Genomic DNA, 16,750 nt, shown 5'->3' with positions numbered 1-16,750 from the left:
TTTGAAAAATGGTCAACAGAAGAAATCAAGCCATGAACTGGTGTTTTCTATATAAGTTGTACAAGTGAGTAACAGTTCATAAGAAGCAGCATCTCCTTTTTATATTTACTTTTTTTTTCATGCACGGCCCTTCTTAGGGTAGCAGTATCTCTTTCTGGAAGTGTGGCAGCTCATAAACGAAGAAGGAATGATACAACAATGCCTTCATTGTTCAATCCGTAATTGATCAATGGCCATTAACATCACCGATTAAAAAAAAAAAGATCTCCAGAGAGTGCACACCTCCTCCCAGAAGAAACTAGCGCAGCCTTTTTGCCCTGAATCAAGTCCAGCCTGAATCTCACCAAGTCTTGAGATTAAACTACTAATTTATCAAAACTAGAACAAAGTGAAGAGCAAGTTAACCAACATCACAAGATACAATTAGCAAAATTCACAGTATGACAACCAGCATAATGAGAATACACTTAGCATAATTCAAACTATGGGGAAATGGCCTGATTTATTCAATAAATGGACTGCAAGGGACAGCACAGAGATGAAAGTGGGAAGCTGTCAGGATAAAAAAAAAATCCTAAGAGGTGAATCACACAATCCCAAAGAGAGACGTTATTTGGATCCTGATTCAAACAATAAATACATGAAACGACTGGAAATTTGGAGCTAGAAGGAGAGTTGACAGTGATAAAGAGCAATGGTCTGAGATGGTTGGTTGATGATGGTATTGGGATTATATTTTTTAATGAGTTCTTGTCTGTGGGCATGGTGGTTCACACCTATAATCTCAGTAGTGTGGGAGGTCAAGGCAGGAAGATCCTTTGAATCCAGGAATTGTAGACCAGCCCGGGCAACATAGCAAGACCCTGTCTCTACTAAAATACAAATAAGAAGATTAGCTGGGCATGGTGAGAGTCTGTAGTTGCAGCTACTCAAGAAGTTGAGGCAGGAGAGGCCACAGTGAACCAAGATCATGCCACTGAACTCCAGCCTGGGTGACAGAGACCTCGTGTTGAAAGAACAAACAAGAATCGTATCTTTTACAGACATCCACCAAGACGGTCAGGGAGGAAATTCTATGATGTGTGGGATTTTTTATAAAATCACGAGAGGAAGAGGAGAAGCATGTAGGAGTATACATGTAACGCGATCAGACGTCAGATAACAAATACCTGCATCTGCTGCTGAGTAGGTGGAAGCTCACTACACTAGCCTCTTGTTCCAAAAAGCTCTAGAATAGAAAGTTTGTCTAAAAATCCACTTCAGGGATTTGTAACAAGCATTGAATAAGATCGTGTATACAGAGTGTTTTCTCACCATGCCTTGCAGGTAGTCAGCACACAAACATGGTTTTTAGTTTTGTAAAAATCCACTTCAGGGATTTGTAACAAGCATTGAATAAGATCATGTATACAGAGTGTTTTCTCACCACGCCTTGCAGGTAGTCAGCACATAAACATGGTTTTTAGTTTTGTAAAAATCCACTTCAGGGATTTGTAACAAGCATTGAATAAGATCGTGTATACAGAGTGTTTTCTCACCATGCCTTGCAGGTAGTCAGCACACAAACATGGTTTTTAGTTTTGTAAAAATCCACTTCAGGGATTTGTAACAAGCATTGAATAAGATCATGTATACAGAGTGTTTTCTCACCACACCTTGCAGGTAGTCAGCACATAAACATGGTTTTTAGTTTTGTATAGTCCCCGTCCATGAATCACACCCAAAAAAGGTATGTTGTTCACACCAAGAGCTCTGGCCCGTGGACCTTTGTCCACTTGGTGGTAATTCATTGGACTCTGAGGTTTAGAATGAGGAAATACCAGCCTTCAAAGCCCCAGGCCTGCTATGAAATAGCAAAGCCAATGGTCCCAGATGCCTTTGTAGCACACCTAGTAAGTAGGACCACTTTTCTCTCACCTTGTGGGCACACTTGAGTCCATGTACTCATTTTTCATTCATTTCTTATATGCCGTGTATTGGGTACTCGGGATCCATAATACAGTGGACCCACAATTGACTGGAAGCATCGCTTTCAAAGCATCATTTCAGGATGAGTATTTCGTGTCAAGTGGATTCAAGGAACAGTGCGAAGGATCCATGGCCTCAGTCACCATGAAGAGCCTCCCAAGAGCCAACCTTCCTGGGCACATGTAAGTGAGTGGAGACATGGAACTCACCCTTACAAGGCCTAGAACCTGACAGATCATACAAGATAGAAACCCAGGTAACTAAGAAGGGGACGCTGAAGGTGAGAGGTGGGCCCCAAAGGATTCTGTGAAAATGCTTTGTGTTTGTGGATTTCTCACGCAGAATGAAACCTTTGTTTTTATTCACAGGTTAGACACACTCTCTATATAGAATCTATGAAGGGACATTGCTGAATTTTTTGAGGCCTATAGTGAAAAATGGATTATCTCAGGCAGCTCAGGATGGATAATGCAGTCACCAAGAGGGGCAGGGTGGCCACAGGTGGCCAGCAGCAGGAATGGGCATTGTGAGCCATTGGATGGGGTTGTGAGAAGTGGCATTGTGAGTCACTGGCCTGACTTTGTTGTTTCCTGGCAATCAGGTGACATAGGAGGCTTTGTGGGGGACAGGCATCAGCCAGGACCAGCAGCCTTCAGTCGGAAGCTGGTAGTGGGAGGAGGAGGAGCTCCGACTGCTCTCACGGAAGTGTTTGTGCCCTTGGCTCTTGCTCTGTTGGTTTTTTTCTTTGATTTATTTTATTTTGTCTGTTGCTTCTTTTTTTTGTGTGTGTGTGTGTGTTGCTTTGTTTTGTTTTCTTCTTTTTTCTTTTTAGATTTTGTGTGTTGCTTTGTTTTGAAAGTCCCCTTGTAGATCACCCATGGGGAATTGCCTAGGCCCCAGCACTGGCGTCAGTTGTGCCTGCTGCGAGCCTTGTGGCCAGTCTGTGGCACCTATAGAAAGAGCATCTACCACGGCAGAGACTTCTGTGTTACATCCCGGAGTGATGGAGGTCCAACACGTGCAGTCCATCAAGGCAAAGAGGCGCAAAGGTAAAGAAGCCATGGGCGCCATTTGCTCTCTGGCACATCTCTGGCCACCACCTCCCCACCTCCTTTTCATCCCCTCACCCCAGAGACATCCTCAGCTTCCAGCTCCCTCCTGCCTATAGCCAGCTTTCCCGGGGCTGGGCATGGGGGACAAAGGCTAGTCCTGCCTCTTGTCTTTGTTGTTGAGCCTTCTTGCTTGAGGCCTTTTTGGTCTAGTCTCTCCCTTTCCCTGGTGAAAATTCAGATACTCCAGTTTTGGAGTCTCCATCCCATTCTCTAGCCTTGGCTGTCCAGCTACTATGGCACCTCAGTGAAGGAGCCGGTTAAAGGCCCAATGATTTCTTTTCTCCTATTCGATAAGAAGCTAATAATTGAGATAATTCAGACTCAAATATTTGGAGACTTGTTAAATTCGAAATAGAGTTTGCCATGGAAGAGATTATATGGTGTTCTTAATAGATGGTTTGAAGTCACCGTGACAGCAGCAGCTTTGTCTTCCAATTGTAATTTGAAAACCGAAGGAAAAATTGAGGGACATGCTTAAAATGACTGCAAAAGGTATGAAATGTTACTGCCCGAGCTGTAAAAAAGCTGTTTTTGTTGTGGTTTTACCCAAAAGTGTAGCCGTGGAGCTCTGATTACTTCAACATTCCCACTTTGACATGAACGTCTCTTCAGCCCTACTCCAGTAACGTCACGGGCTTAGTTTACCTCCTTGTTCTGAAAGACAGGTAGAGCTAGCTCATGGTTACAGGTTCCAAAAGAGATGAAATGACTTTAGACTTGAATTTGGAAGGTAAAGACTTGGAGTTAGAAGGCCAGACCGTGCCTGTGGAAAAGAGTTTGTTTTCATGGCTCCCCTTCCTACAGGATGGAAAAGGGGAGGAGAGGAAACATTTCATGTTTTTGGTATGGTCAAATTGAAGACAAAAACTAACACTTGTAAGACAGGAGAGGAGCATTTAGGTACAAAATCAGTCAAACATTTGCGTATCACTACGTTCGTTGAGCAAATGGAAGCTACCAGACTCAGAAAACCAGAGATGCTAATGGAACTGACATTAGTAACCAGGGGTTTCTACTGAGTTCAGTGCTCAGGGTGACTTTTAATAACAACCACCCTCCCCTCCACACACACACTTTTCTCAGGACTGGAAAGCTCAGGCAGCCCAGGATGAATAATGCAGTCACACAGAGGGGAATGGTGACCACAGGTGGGCAGAAGCAGGGATGGGCATTGTGAGCACCTGGGTGGGACTGTGGGGTGGGGCATTGTGAGCCACTGGGTAGAGCAGGTACTTACTGTAAACCCTGCCTATAGGTAAAAAGACCTTAATGTTATCATACTTCAATTGTCCCACACCTTCCTTCTGAACCATCCCTTTCCTATGGTATACATGCCCTCGGTCTGAGGGGCATGAGGGGTAATGGCACAGGGATCCACCATCTTGTCTTGCCAGCACTCAAGACACAGACATGGCTTCTATTTCTCAGTTATTATTAAATGTTTCTTTCTAAGAAAAAAAAAAAGCTGGTACTTCTACATAAAGGAGAAGTATGGAGCTGTAAAAAAGAGTAAGATGTCTTTTTATTGCTATGGAGTGATTCCCAAGATAGGGTACGCAGAAACGCAAAGAGAACATGCAGTAATATACCATAACCATTGTTTCTTGCTCTGGTATTTAATGATTACTTTTCCCAGGAGACCAGTTTTTCCTGCCTATGTCACAGCAAACATCTAAGCCTTGCTTTTTGATTGGTCAGTATCTTTTGGGAATTGGGAATCAGGTATTGTTAAGTCTTGGCATTGTCTAAGATGAAGGATATCTGGTGCGACTCCCTCACGGCGCTATTTGAACATAGTTGTTTCTCTGAGATGGTCTCAGAATCTTCAGTCCCACACTCCATATGCCACAGGCAGCAAAGCTCCCTGAGTTACTCACAGTCTCCAGCCACCAGGGTACTGAGTTTTACTCTGTCTCCCTCCAGCTCCTCCTGTGGACAGTGAGACATTTACTTCTGTGGATGATTACAAGAACCCCTTTTTTTGTCTTCTAAAGAATGCCCTGTCAGGTGGGGATCGGGGAGGGAGAGCATCTGGATAAATAGCTAATGGATGCGGGGATTAAACCTAGGTGATGGGTTGATACATGCAGCAAAGCAGCATAGCACGTGTTTACCTGTGTAATAAACCTGCACGGTCCTGCACATGCATCCTGGAACTTAAACTTCAAAAGAAAACAAAATGTAAAAAGAATGATTTCTTTCCTGATTTCTTGCCTTCTGTTAATTGTGATAATCTGAGAAGGCACATTATGTAGAACATGTCTAATCCTCTTGGTGGGGGTGGAGTTCAGTGGGAGTGTCTTCCCATCGGATAGGTGATACATTAGAATGTTTCTAAATGACAGCATCCATCATCAACTGTAACGCAGAGGAATTTTCCTCAACATCAGTTTTCCTCTTCGGTTTAGGCATTGTGTATTTGCCAGTGTCAATCAACTTCACAGATAAATTCTGTGGGAAAAGGGCTTGTCTTTTCCACAGCTGTCCTGTATTCTAGCATGTTTGATTCTTGGCCTTTGCCTCAACCATTGTCTTACAACTAGTTTCCTGAGGTCTTCAAGAGACTAACAGATCTGTGGGTGGGGCGGGGGGTGAGAGGAATTAATCTGATCCTCATAGCGTCTTCTTTCGTCTAATTGCAGCGTTCGTCAGTTTCTGATTGTTGTATGTACCCTGAAGCAGCTCACCTGCTGAGGAGCAAACTTGCTGATTTTAATATATAGAAACCTGATCCTGGGTTCCAGTTAAAGAACATGGGGGTCTAGTGAGAGCAGGTAATTTTGCAAGTGTATAACTCTGATCAGAGGGGCCGTATGAATGCATGTGAACCCTGAGGACCAGCCGGGGGATGTTGTGTGAGCCGACGTGGCTTCAGCTGGAGTAGAAGTGAGTGCACCTCTCTCTGACTGACTCTGATGTTGGTGGTTCTGAAGAGTGGACTCTGGAAAATTGCAACAGTGAAGAAGACACCTTTTCAGGTAGGCAACAAGATTACAGGTGGAATCTAATAAAGCAGGTTCCCAGGAGCCTTCAGCTTCTGCCTGCTGCTTGGGAGGCTGAGCGAGCATGTAGAAAGAGAAGAAAAAGAAAACATGGACGAAGTTTGTTCTTGTCAGAGTTTAATGTCATAGTGGTGAGAAGTGTGAGTACCCTGTCTGTGATCACCTCTTCTTGCTTTATTATTTACAGATGGTCTTTCTGAGGACACCTCTTTTCTGCCTCTGCCACTGCAAAATGTTAAAGCCTTTGGTTTAGGACACAGTTCCATCATGGCAGTTACTTAATCCTGGAGACAACAAGTCTTCCGCAGGGTGCCCAGAGGCTTGGGAGAAACTGACACTCACCTTCTGAACTCTTATGTTTCATGGCAGCACATTCATTTGTTTGTCCTTGCTGTTTACGTCTGATATCAAGGGCTGTCTCTGGGCATGGGGGACAGGATGAAGATTCGCTCTGGGCTCATTGCAAAGCTCCAGTGTTTTGTAAACGGAGGAAGAAGCAGAACCTTGAGCACACTGCTCAATTTCATTATTTAAGGAGAATATGGAGTTTTCCCATCATTTGTTAAAGAGGCCTTCCTTTTCCCATTGTATATTCTCAGCACCTTTGTTGAAGATCAGTTGACTGTGTATGCATGCATTGAATTTTGGGCTGTATTCCATAGCTTCGATACTTACGGGTGCCCCCATGCTAGGACCCTGCTGTCTGAATTTCTGTATCGTTTCCTCTTGTAGATTTCAATCTCGTGAACGCATAGCTTCCAGCGCTATTCTTTTTCAACATTATTATGATTATTTGAGACATATAAGAATTCATCAAAATGTTGGGTTATCTTTTCCATTTCTGCACAGATGGCTGTTACCAGTTTGGTAGTTGTTGTGCCTCTTTGGATCCTTTTGTAGTATTGTGTATTATTCAGGTTTTGTCCTCCTGTCTGTGAATAGGAGATGCCTTTTCATTTATTTGTACCTCCTCTACTTCCCTTCAGTCACATTCTGTCCTTATCAGGTTACGAGTATTTCATCTCATTGGCTAGATTTATTTCTGAGTATCTAATGATTTCAGAGGTTATGATCCATGGGATTACATTTGTAATCTTACTATTGGATTGTTGATATTGATCGCATATTGACGCAACTGCCGTTTGAGTGTTAACCTTGTACTCTGCAATTTTGATGAATTTATTAGCATGAATAGCCTTCTTGTAGACAATCTCAGATTTTCCATATGCAGAATGTGAAAGAAGCTCTCAGCGTCATACCTCTCTTCTCCGGTATATTGTTGCTGTGAAGGTCTGTTCATATTCACCTACTGAATGATGCCCTTCTAATCGGTGTAGTAAGGTCGTTCAGGAAATACTTCGCCTTCTTATTCCATCATTTATAGTTTTAATTCTTTGTTCATGCTCTTGTATGTTTATTATTTTTCCTTAGAGTAAAATGCAGTATTTCTGATTAGATTCTCCATACCTGACTTCCCTCTTTGTGTTGACTGGAAGAATATAGGGATGTCTCTTGTGCTTCCGTCTTTCCACCATCAATTATCTTTTAAACACTAGACTTCAGAATGTGTAGTAAATCTGGGATGTGGAAATGTGAAGGAAAATGCACAAGAGAGAAACCTAGTGTTGCTATTGGTATGGCTTCCCTCCTTTCATCGACCTAAATGTATGTTTAGTTCACAATATTTGAGAGCGTGTTGCTTCTACTCATGTCACAAGTTTTCTTAAATTCATACTGATAATATCTGTGTCTAGGCCAGTTTACCTACCAAAACACAGTTTTAAACATACTTTTGTGGATTATTCAAAATTCCCTATGTACAGAGATATGAATAATATGCTTTCACCCAACCTGTTACCCTCCTCAGAAGGAAGGGAGGCACGAATCAGGTCTCCTGTCACACTATCCCGAGCACTTTGCCAAGGCTAAGCTATAGTCACCTCCATAATTTGGCCACAGCCTCAGTTAGAGCCACTTTTTTTTTTTTTTAAGAGAAAGAAATCATACAGGACATGATATCACATAACCTTCCATTATGGTAGATAATGCTCCCCTGTGTTTATTCCATTTTACCAGGTCTCTGTTTATCTTTCATCAGGTCACTGGCTCATTTTGTAGACAACATGCACTTAAATTGTTTCTTTTCTTCAGAAGCAGCTACTGTGTGGAATCAGATGTCACCAAAAGCATTTTTGACACTCGTATCTCATTCTTTTGTCCCACGGTTAGAGTTAAGTTGAAGTGACTATTTTTGGACAGAGCAGTTGTGCATTATGGTGTCACCCCTGACTTGGGAGCTTATCTCTTGGTTTTGCATGCAACTCTGGAACGTGTTAAGCTTTGAGATATCAAGCAAGTCAGTTGTTTTTTAATTTACCATTCTGAAGATCTACAATACAGTTTATTTTAATAAACCCATTCAATCCTCACTACAGAGCTCACCTAAACAGTGATTGTTTACTATTCACACACTCCTTGGATGGAGAAACTGAAGGGCTAATGAATGTGCCCATGTTTCTAAGCCCCTAAAGGAAGGAGGCAAGATGTGACCTAGGGATATAGCTTTAAAGCTGAAACGATAATGAACTGTTGAACTGCAGTTATTACCCTGAGGAGGATGGCTCTCAAGCCTCCCATCACAGGTAGCCATAGGTTGGTTCCCTCGCACATGCTAGTCCTAGGTTTACATGAGTCTATGGAGATCCCAAACACTGTCTATGATTCCAAGATGGCCGCAGCAGTCACGTGGCTTAGGGCAGACAACAGTGACTGTAACTGCAGGATATGGCACAGCCACTGGTGTGAATACTGCAGAGCGGCCCCAGATGCCTCTGACAACAGGGTCAAATGCAAGTTCTGAATTTTAGGAAGCAGTACTTGGAAATATTGAGAAACTCCTTTCAGTGCTGGGGACATTCCTCAGCAGTTGGCCCCAGACAAATAAGATGAGATATTTTTGAGATAGTTGAGAACTCTTACCACCACAAGACCTAGAAATGATCAAATCCTGCAAACTACATTCACTAGACACAGTGCCAATTAAGACAGCAAAAAAGCATTGGGTTACTAGTTCACCACACTCACTGCAGCTCCGCACTGCAGTTAAAACACATCAGCATCCAGCCCGTGTCTCCCTCCCTGAAATAAACTATGCTCAATGGACTGGCGAGTACAAAGATAGGTCTGCTCCATGGGCAATTACTGCACATGCATGACGAAGGAAAGGGGGACTGAGGAAGGAACTGTCGTGTGATTAACACCGGTTGTTTTATAGAATATAATTTCAATATTTCCAATTCTTCCATCATCGACTATAACAAACATTTAGTACATAACTACAATAGACTGTTTCGCCTAGAATTGAATCCATCGGTCTGTTCAACTTAGCTTTTATTCAAGGATTGAAAATTCTAAAAAATAGAACTGCAGTGACAGCCATTTCCCTTTATGTGAATCCATAAATGGAAAAATATTCTTGGGACATAAATTATATAAATAAATATTATTGTTATTTCTGTCTGACACAATAAATCCCTAGTGTCCTCTTCTAAAAAATAAACCCCACCATGCTTACACATTGCAAACCAAAAAGTTATCTAAATCAATCAATTTAGAAGTTTAATTTGCCAAGGTTAAGGACATACGGGTGACACAGCCCCAGGAGGTCCTGAGTGCATATGTCCAAGGTGATTGGGCTACAATTTGGTTTTTACATGCTTTAGGGAGACATAAGACATCAATTAATACGTGCAAAGATGTAAATTTCTTCCATAAATTTACCAAAGATGTAAATTTCTTCCGTTTAGGAAGACAGGACAACAGAAAGTGGAAGAAGATGCGGGCTCCAGGTCATAAGAAGGATTTCAAGAATTTCTGATTGTCAATTGGTTGAAAGAGTTTAAAAATCTGGAATCAATAGAAGAAAGTATCTGGGTTCAGATAAGGGGCTGGGTAGACCTAGGGTTTTATTACGCATCTTTAAAACTGATGCTAAATCTAGCACCAGCGTGATTGTCCTAGAGAACTGACGTAGTCTTGAATATGCTGTTGGTTTAAAAGAGCTTCAAAACGTGAGAGGCAGAAAGGCCCTCTTCCATTGACCCTTAGTGTGCCTTTGACTTTTTGTTACTGGTTGACTCTTTTGTGCTGCTGCCTGATGCCTCTAGTATGAGGTGGAGACCTCCATGTCTCATCTGCTTCCTGCTGCCCTCCCTTGCCAGCCCTCTTCCACCCAGGGGAATGGCCCAGCAGCAACTCAGTCTGTGCTTGATAATCACCCCCCTCCATACCCCACATCCAGCAAAGCTCTTTGAGTAATTCACAGCCAGGGTGCTGAGCTTTCCTCTGTTTCCTTTCAGTGTCTTCAAATGACCAGGCAAGAGGACAGTCGGACTCAGATCCTGGGACAAGGAAGAAGACCTGGAAAAGGAAGGGCTCTATGTAATACTTCTTTTCTTTGTCTTCTAAAGAAATTTTGCTTTGTGATTTCTTCTCAATTAATTTTGATAGGAAAATCTGAAAATGTACATTATGTACAGCATATGCAATTCTCTGTGGGTTTTCAATTCAGTGGGAGTGTCTTCCCAACTAACACGCAATACACTGGGAGGTTTTAAATGACAGCATCCATTATCGGCTGTAATGCAGAGGTGCTGTCCTCAACACGTTTTCCTCCTTGGATTAAGCACTGTGTGTTTGCCCATTAAATCTACTTTAAAGGTGAATTCTGTGAATCAAGACCTTATTTTTCCAAAACGTCCTCATGGTTTTGGGGATGTTGACCTATGGCTCAGCCGCTGTGTCACTTCTGGTTTTCTACCCTTGCCAAGGGAATAACAGAGCTATGTGAGGTGCACCGCAGAGTCTCAGCCTCATAATGTTTTCTTTTGTCTAATTGCAGAGAACGTCCCAGGAAAGGGTGACAAGTAAGCACCATGAAGTAACTCTCATCGTGGATGACCAACCTGCCACTTGAGTGTATAGAAACCTGATTTGGGGATCCCACTGGGAAGGAGGATTGGGGGTCTCCTGAGAGAGTGATTTAGCCAATATAGAACTCCAGCTAGAGAGGCTGTAGGAAGGTTTATCAACTCAGAACAAAGACCAGGAAATGACGTGTGAGGCCGCGTGGCTTCAGCTGGAGGAAGAGGAGTGGGTGAGTCACTATTCCTAATGACTTGTCCAGTAATCGTTTCTAAAGGCTGGATTCTTAGAGCATCTTCAGAATGAATGAAGAAGAACCCCAAGGCAAAGATCAGAGATTAGAAGGGGAGGCCTGGTCTGTGGTTTCTCCTGGCCAGTTACAGCACATGGACAATGAGAAAGCGAGACTTCACGATCTAGGAAGCTGAAGCGGTAACTTCCGCTATACGGCTCAGACCACAGTCACAGCTCTCTCAAGGCTCAAGTGTCTGGGGGTTCCCAACAGCGTTTGCATTTTATCTACTTTCACAATAGCACGTTACACAGCGGCATAATGTGTCTCAGGTCTGTGTCCCTGGTTTTGGCTACTTGTGATGTCACATGTTACAGTGTCACAGTTGAGTCTGGCTCGTGTGATTTGCCAGTCCTGACCACAGGCAGTAACAAAGGCTTTCCTTGGCAGGGCTGATGGGAGACACCCCCCCGCACACCAGGCGTGGTGCACGGCCAGTGCATGGGCAGGCCCTGGCTGAGCACAAAAGCCACATGCGTGGCCTGCAGGATGGTCTCTAGGCTTGTTGACTGAGTGGCCACGCAACAGTGGCTGCCTTTTAATAGATCTTACGCAATGAGCTGAGCAAGGTCCCCGGGTGAGGTGTGAGCTGCCGAGAATACTTGAGCAAGTGGATCAGAACTGGAGTATCGGTGCCTCCTCTTTGTTCACTAGAGCTTTCTCTCCAGCGAGCTCAGAGACTGCTCGCTCATCAACCTCCATGGTCCTGTGGCGGCTGATTTTATGTCGGCCATCCTGGCTGGCCACGGCGTGCCCGGATTGCACACTGTTCCACGTGTGTCCGTGAGGGCATTTCCAGGTGCATTTGGCATGTGAGGCAGTGGGCAAGGCACACGGCCTCCCCAGTGTGACAGGCATCACCCAATCCACTGAGGGACTGAGTGGAACAAAGGCTGGGGAAGGAGAACTCACTTCCCTTTTCCCCGTGTCACTGCTGGAGCTGGACATCTCATTTTCCCGTGCCCTCAGACTGCCATTTCCACATCCGCCCCTCTGGTTCTCAGGCCTGGGGAGGGAGGTGTGAAGGTGCCGGATGGACAGACACCAGTCAGAGCAGCACGGGCCTCAGGGGGGGTCTAGGGCCTCCAGGCCTCTGGTCATGCCCAAGAAACAGCAAGGGAGATGGGGATCTTTATTTGTATTTCTTATTATTTTTTTGAGACAGAGTTTCGCTCGTCACCCAGGCTGGAGTGCAATGGCACGATCTCTGCTCACTGCAACCCCCACCCCCTGAATTCAAGCAATTCTCCTGCCTCAGCCTCCTGAGTAGCTGGGACTACAGGTGCACACTGCCATGCCTGGCTGATTTTTGTATTTTTAGCAGAGACAGGTTTTTTGTGGGGGTTTTTTTTTTTTTGAGACAGTCTTACTCTGTTGCCAGGCTGGAGTGCAGTAAAGATGGGGTTTCACCATGCTGGCCAGGATGGTCTCAATCTCCTGACCTCATGATCCACCTGCCTTGGCCTCCCAAAGTGCTGGGATTACAGGCGTGAGCTGCCACACCTGGCCGGGTTTCACCATGTTGGCCAGGCTGGTCTCAAACTCCTACCCTCAGGGGGGGATCCACTTGCCTCCGCCTCCCAAGTGGTGGGATTACAGGCATGAGCCACCGTGCCCAGCCGGGTTTTACCATGTTGGCCCAGCTCATCTCAAACTCCTAAACTCAGGGGATCCACCCGACTCAGCCTCCCACGTGCTGGGATTACAGGCATGAGCCGCCGCACTGGGCCGAGATGGGAATCTTCTTTTTTTTTTTCCCCACACCCTGCCCCTGGATGGGGATCTTTACATGCCTATTCCCTCCATGGCCTGGGAGAGAGAGAACCTCCCTGTGGGCAGATCATCGATCTCTTTGGGGATACCCTGGTGTCACAGCCAGGCCCAGAGTCCTCCAGCCTTGTCTGAATCTTCCATCGTGGTCTTTCTCTGCCTACACAGAAGGGCATTTCCCTTGGCCCAGGTGTAGTCTTCCATGCCAGGAGCTCGTTGCCAGGAACTGAAGAGTTTCCCAAAGGCTGACTCGGGGGCCAAGAGAAGACCATGTCCCCAACAGCCTGGAGGTGGTGATGGAACACACTCACCCGTCTCACCCCGTGACTGCCAGGGGCTCCATTTTGTCTCCCCTTCCAGTTCATACGTTGCAGTCCTGACCTCTAGTTATCTCAGGAGGTGACTGTGTGTGGAGGCAGGTTCTTTACAGAGGTGATTAAGTTAAATGACCTCATGGTCAATGGAGTGACCCTAATCCCACTCTCTAAGTGGTGTCTTTATCAGAAGAATGTGAAAATAGACTGTTAAATCAAGTTTAGCCTAAAACTACCTCCTTACGTATTTTAAGTTCAGCCTAAAGGTTTCTCTATACGTTGTAAACTATAACCTAAATGGAATTGTAAACAGACTCTTAGCCTACTTTTGTGCCAAGCACCGAGGTTTTTTTTGTTATTTTTTAATTTTTTTTTTTTTTAAAGATGGGGTTTCACCATGTTGGTCAGGCTGGTCTTGAACTCTCGACCTCAGGTGATCCGCCCACCTCGGCCTCCAAAGTGCTTGGATTACAGGTGTGAGCCACCACGCCCAGCCACCAATCACCGAGTTTTGGCCAGTTAAATGTGGCCCACTGTTCAAACTGTGCTGAAATGAGGCAAAAGCCGAGTCGTAGCCAATCTGGCTGTTTCTGCCCCTCACTTGCTTTCGTGGTCACTTTTCTTTTGCTGTCCCTAAAGCTTCTTTCACCACAGGCCTGCCCTGGAGTTGCTGAGTCTACTCTGGCTCCGGAGGCTGCCAATTTACGAGTTGTTCTTTGTTCAATTAAAAGAAAAATGTCAGCCAAATTACATTTAAAAGAGTTGAACAAGACACGCAGAGCTGTTTTTTTTCCCACACAACAGACACACAGGAAAACTCACAGAGAAACACAGAAAGGCACATGTGACACTCGAAGACAGATCCACACAAAAACCATGCAGCAAAGCCTTTTGCCACACGTGCGCACACACACACACACACACACACACGCACACAGGCACCCATCCCTTTAAACCATAGGCTTGGTGTGCTTGCCCAGACACACGTGTGTCAGAGACCTAGGACCTGCAGCCCCCAATACACATCAGCCACCCCACATTAACCCAAGGCATCACCAGCCAGCCAGGAGGACTTGGGAAGCCAAGTGGAGGTGGACAGTGGCCACAGAGCAAAGGCCTTCAGTGGATACCATCCGACATGAAGAGCCATGGGGCCTGCTGTGTCCACACACACACACAGGGGACACATATCTGTGCACCACCACCCCTATTCCTACACACCCATCCCTGGGGCTCTAGGAGATGAGACCCCTCCTTCCAAACCAGGCCCTCCCTGAAGACCCAGAGATGGCCCAGGAGTCCCCATGCCCGAGTGACCCATTGCTTAGATCCACGAAAAAGAAAAGGAGCTTTGTATCTGAGGAATATGACTCCCTTTAGTTATCAGGCCCAGAGAGGCACTGGAATGAGACAGCAGTCACATCTCACTCCCACTTGAGCTAAAGACCTCGTGAAGCCACTTGCTCTGTGGGTTCCACGCTGACGCCAGTCGACATAAAAAGCCACATGCTGGACCCTGTAACTCTTACCCTGTCGTGCAACACTGTCTAGCCCATCACCAAGGTTCTCTCTGGAAAGCAGTCAGAATTCCTGCTGGCATCATGTCAGCCCACTCCCTGTCCCCTTCAGTCTTGAAACACTTCCCGGTAATAAGGCGGAATGGAGCACTCCCAGGACACCTTGGCGACCTGGGAGCTCTCTCAGCCTTGACCCAGACAACCTCGCTATATGGATTGTGGTTCCGTTTCTTTCTTTAGGTTGACATCCACATTAGGGGGGCGGTGTTGCTGGGCTGAGGGGGCTGGTTCAGGTTGGGCGTTGCACTGAGGGTGGGAGAAGGGGCCTTCCTACATCAGCAGCGGACAAGGCAGAGGAGCAGGTGTCCGAACTCAGGCCTGGCCCGCTTCTGCTGTGGCTCATGGCGTCCACCCCACCTGGCAGACCTAAAAGGAGCTGGCAACAGGGTGCCCAGCTGGCCACAGCACTTATCACGTGGAGCTGCCCTGTATAGGCCCCAGTCCTCACAGATGCCCTGCATGGACTGGGGGACTGAGGTCAGGGACACTGGTGAAAATCTTCAGGCATCTTCACCCAGCTGCTTATCCCACGCACAACCTCTGGGGGAGGGGACAGTGACCAGGCACAGCCCCAGTTGGCTCTTTGCCACTCGCTGCAGGCTCAGCTCCCACAAGCTCAGTCCCACCTCCAGCTCCTGCCACTCTGAAGGGCCCAGCACATGACCAGCTCTGGGTTGTGGCCCACACTCCACGGCAGTGGCCTGGCTGCTTGTTGTCACTTTATTCACTTCTGGTTTCTGGCTGGAAGGCATCACAAAGACAAAGGGTGCAGGGGAGCCAATCCTGCCAGGGACTGAAGAAACAGACCCTGGGGAAACCAGAGACCACGGGGGCACTTCAGGGGGACCCCAGTTAGCTCAACGCACCCTCCTCCCCATAGCCAATCACTAACCAGTGTTCTCTCTGGAAACCAGTCATAATTTCTGACCCGGTCAAAGCAGGGTCATCTCACAGAGCCCAGACACCCCACAGGCAGCTAAAGAGTGCCTGGTGAAATGCAAGTCTGATCGTGTCTGTGTCCCCAAGCACTCTCGTGTCCCCTGGTGCTCTCTGGACAAGCCCCCAGCAGCCTCTGCAATGCGCACCCCCTGCCCTTCTCTCCCGCGCTGGCTGGCTTCCGCAGCCTGGCCACACTGGTCCTCATGTCCATCCACCTGACCCGGCTCTGGTAGGGCCTTTGCTGGAGCCGTTCCTCCACTCGAACCCCTCCTGTTAAAGCCTGTTCGGTGCCGGTTGCCGGTTCGGCCACAGACACCAGAACCCCCACCAGCCCCGGCCCAGCAGCTGGTCCGAGTAGCCAGGATTGCGCATTCTGGGCTCAGGGTTCGGGCTGGCGGCCTGGCAGTCCCGGGCGACAACGGCAGGTCCAGATGGGGACTCCGGCTCCGACTGTCCCAGCCCAGAGGCTCTAAGGTGGTCCTGTCAGTATCATCCCCGGGGGCGCCACTGCTTGCCCCGGACGGTGCCTTAGACCCAGGTCCTGTGGGCTCTGGCCTCCGACGCACCGGCGCGGAGCCCGGACCTCAGTCAGCACGGACTCAGCAAGGGCCTGTGGGATTCTCCGAAGTCCTGCGATATCCAGGCGAGGGAGTGTCGCCTGTAAGTTCCGGCAGGGAGCACACAGGTGCAAGCCCGGACAAAGCGAAACCCTCCTCAGGGTCTCCGCGGAGGGACTGGGCACGCCTCCTTCTGAATGACGCAGGGGGCGGGGCGCGCGGCGGGGAGGGAGGGGCTGGCGGGCGGAACTGTCGTAAAAGGGGCGGGGCGTGCCGCGCCTGTGACTGTCGTAAAA

General features: G+C 46.9%; 1 long non-coding RNA gene across 1 annotated transcript; it reads left to right on the top strand.

The window, feature by feature from the left end:
* Window positions 1-5,722: 5,722 nt before the first annotated feature.
* Window positions 5,723-11,555, top strand: LOC128929151 (uncharacterized). The gene is made up of 3 exons (XR_008475174.2): window positions 5,723-6,058; window positions 10,441-10,522; window positions 10,983-11,555. It is a non-coding gene; the product is annotated as an uncharacterized LOC128929151 (long non-coding RNA).
* Window positions 11,556-16,750: the final 5,195 nt, after the last annotated feature.

The sequence above is a fragment of the Callithrix jacchus genome, chromosome 1 (assembly GCF_049354715.1).
Source record: "Callithrix jacchus isolate 240 chromosome 1, calJac240_pri, whole genome shotgun sequence".
Lineage (NCBI taxonomy): Eukaryota > Metazoa > Chordata > Mammalia > Primates > Cebidae > Callithrix > Callithrix jacchus.
This window is presented reverse-complemented; position numbering and strand designations above follow the sequence as displayed.